Raw genomic sequence first — 4,188 nt, 5'->3', positions numbered from 1 at the left:
CTTGTACAGTGGTTAGTGGCGTGGTGCACACTCAGATGCAGCGGGTACGCGTCTCCCCAACGGCGATGTAAAACCACTGGCTCTGTATCATGATCAGTTACTGCTGCAGTGTTGTTGGGTTTTTAGCCGTGGGAGGTTGAAACCAACATTCTTCGGAAGCTTGAATTGTAAGTCAATGGCATCTTTGGTGTGCTTGTTCCATGTGAATAGGTTTAATCTACTGAAATGATAATTATAATAATAACAATCTAACGCTCTGAGTTTTGTGAAGGGTAAAATAAGTGCAAGGAATCAACGTGCTGCTGGTGAAGCTTCTATTAATCTGTGAGGCTCTAAATCCTGAGGTCTGGAACATCGCTCCACCACAACTTGATGGACGAAGGTCGTCGTAGCTGCTCATTACATGAACACTACCCCGTAAAAAAAGCTGACAAAACAACCGAGTAGTCCTTTCTCGTTTTGTAAATATCGACTGCCCAACAATCCAATAAAACCATTCAGAGGCCGCCGTAGCTGGCGTGATCAGTATGGTCTTGGCCTGCCACCTCGGTGGCTGCGAGTTCGATTCTCGGGCATTCCATTGAGGTGTTAGAGATGTGTAGTATTTCTGGTGATAGAAGTTCACTCTCGACGTGGTTCGGAAGTCATGTCAATCCGTTGGTCCCGTTGCTGAATAACCATACTGGTTCCATGTAATGTAAAAACATCATACAAACAAACAAACAAACGAAAGAATAAGAGTAGCTGCAATATGGATAAAATGGCATTCCATTGAGGGGTTAGAGATGTGTATTTCAAATTCGCCAAAACGAACAATGAAATTTTCCCAGGGAGTCGTATGACGGTTTATAGATTGCATACAAGTGTTTTGTTTTCTCTCCAAAATCCAAAAATGTTTCGGTTATTTTGCGTTGAAACGAACAGGGTATAATGGCTACAGGGACATCGCATAGAAGGAGCGAATCCAGTTACGCTCAGCTCAGTGGATATTTGTTCGCTTTTTATTTCATCTTTATTTATATCTCTGTCGTTTCAAGCCGCTGACTGTTCATCTGGTGACCTGAGAAACTGAGTTATTCATCCCCCTGTCTATCTAATATTTCAGTGCACTCTATTTTAAACGTCATCTACATTACCTAAAGGAAAAATCTGATATATCTCAAAATATTTCCTTCATCTAAAGAAATATGACATCCAGACAATCTCTCTCTCTCTCTCTCTCTCTCTCTCTCTCTCTCTCTCTTCAACACATAGCTTCCTTATGCGTGCAACTGTTTCTCTCTTTTTAAAAGCCTTAATTCTAACTACCTATGGAAGACAGTCGCCATATTTCTGAAGTACTATGCGCTGTTTTTGAGACTATTCTCAGTTTATGGGAATTTTATATACGCATCAGTTCACTTAAAAAGGTTTTTTATTCGTGATAACGCATGATTTGCAAAATAAAAGTCGAAACTGATGTTTTCACTAGAGAGAGAGAGAGAGAGAGAGAGAGAGAGAGAGAGCATCTTCAGGTAAGCTTTAATCCATCTACGTACCTAGTAACCACTGCGCAACGTAACATTATACAAACTTCATTCCAAACGGTTATGCAACCAGACTCCATAGAAAAGCGGAGAGAGAGCCAGGCACGTGTAGTCCCCCTGTAACAAGGTTCCTTTAACTATTCAAGGATCTGCTACAGAAACGCCCTTTAGAAAGGACATTGACGTAAAAGCTCCTACTGTCTGGTAGAGGATACACCACGAAGTCGGCTTGGAAGGTCGTCGATGGAATTCTCTACTTATCAATATCTTGTCATCAATATCTACACTTATATAAATGCCCTTTCTATTTCTTTAAAGTTGGGTTGAATATAAAATTTAGGCCAAAGGCCAAGCACTGGGACTTTGAGGTGATTCATAACTGAAATGGGAATTGACAGTGAAAAGGTTTGAAAGGTGTAACAGGAGGAAAACCTCAAAGCAGTTGCGCTATGAATCAAGTGTTAGGAGAGGGTGGAAAGTAAAATGGAAGAAAGAGAATATGAAAGGAGGTACAGTAAAAGGAAAGAGCGTGGTTGCAGCTAGGGGTCTAAAGAAGGCACGCTGCAAAGAACCTTAAGTAATGCCTACAGTGCACCGCATGAGGTCCACTGACGGAACTAGCCACCTACGGGGTATTTCTTTAAAGAACAGATGAAATTGAATATAAATTTAATACATTGTTTGTAACGAATACACTAAGTGATTACCCTTCGCGAAAATGCATTTGGTATTGATAACAGCGGCTGATAGTAAGTTATCAGGCATTATGCCGAACGTGTGCTTCTGCGCGCAATGAATTATTTCGGTTCGAAATAGTCTTTTTTTTGTACATATATTTAAAAAGAGAACCGTGTTTAATTGCAACGCCATAATAAATCTAACTGCAAAAAAGATAACGTATTGGTTCACAAGTTGTTGGTATCATGTATTTTGGGCGAAATTCTACAATGTAGTAAATATACCTTCTCTTCATATAGGCTGCGGCGTTTTTAAAAGGTATGGAAGGGATATAAGAATATATGTCAAAAGAACAAACGTTTCTATTAAAAATGTGCATAAATGGACGCATTCTTTCAGGAATCACGTAACGATCGTTGAAACAACTGACTATACTTCTGTGTGGGTTAATTGCTAATCGTCGTTAATAAAAATTTTACAATGTACTTGTCGTTTATATATTTTAAATATTGACTTTACATTTTCAATTCCATTTACGACTTGTTATACCTATTTCAAGAAACCAAGGCGATAAACTAACCAACAACCCCAGCAGTAAGCCGTACCCAACGGAATTGGGTCACAGGTTGTTTCTCTATTCATGGACACAAAACCTTAGCCTCATGTCCGGAGTCCCTAATTTAGGAGCCGTTTCAGTATATTCATATATATATATATATATTATATATATATATATATATATATATATATATATATATATATATATATATATATGTTTATATATATATATATATATATATATATATATATATATATATATATATAAACAAAATATTTGATATATATATATATATATATATATATATATATATATATATATATATATATATATATATATATATATATATATAAACAAAATATGAAAAAGTCAAATTGTAGATTATTGAATGATTCTTGTAAACTCTTTGGAAGTATTCCCTGTAATAATAAAATCAACACAAAATCGTTGAAGCTTCTATCACAACGGTAAGACCAGAGGTATGTCTCATAAATAAAGAAATTACAAAATAAAATAACACATACTAGAATAAATAAATACGTAAATAGATTCAAAAGAAAAATATACATATAAAAAGTAATCGTGTAAATATATTTTGCGACCAAAATCTATTTTTTGATAAACGTAGAATGTTAGTGAATCATTAGTGAAAAGGGCAAAAATATACAATTTCTGAAAGGTTTTGGAATTCTACCCTAATCCCGGTTTCTGGAATCGTGAAAGGTTTTGGAATTCTACCCTGATCCAGTTTTCTACAATCTGGAAAGGGTATGGAATTCTATCCTGATCATGTTTTCTGGAATCTGGAAAGGTTTCGGAAATTTTGGTTTCCTGGTCCAGTTTTTTTTTTTTTAATCCTGAGGTTTTGGAATATCCTGTTCGTTTTCTGGAATCTGAAAGTTTTTGGAATTCTACCCTGATCCTGTTTTCTGAAATCTGGAAAGGTTTTTGGAATTTTATCCTGGTCCAGTTTTCTGGAATCTTGAAAGGTATGAATGAAATCCCGATCTATTGCAATTTCCCTGCAGTAATTAGTAAATGTTGCAAGCGGTTCGTCACGTCTGGAAGGTCATAATTGGACTCACCATACGACGATCTTTTCTGCTCTTTTACTAAAGATACTGCCAGGGGGGGGGGGGGGGGGGGGGGGGGGGGGGGGGGGGGACAAGGGTCGCATTTCATCTTTATGGTAGTCTCTCGCCGTTTCTTTCCATACGGCCGGTATTAAAAAGAATAAGCGTTTCTTGTAAGGGTAAGGGGGTTTGTATGGAGGTGCCTTCCTCCTAGAGTGTTAGTTGAATTGGAAACGTGGAAATCTAAGCGATACGATACTACCAACACATTAGCAATTCGTGTAGGTAAGTAGCTGTTGGATTTTATCCGCACTCTATGCATTTCTTTAATACCATGAAAACGTTGTGGAAA

Source organism: Macrobrachium nipponense, chromosome 10 (assembly GCF_015104395.2).
Source record: "Macrobrachium nipponense isolate FS-2020 chromosome 10, ASM1510439v2, whole genome shotgun sequence".
NCBI lineage: Eukaryota > Metazoa > Arthropoda > Malacostraca > Decapoda > Palaemonidae > Macrobrachium > Macrobrachium nipponense.
This window is presented reverse-complemented; position numbering follows the sequence as displayed.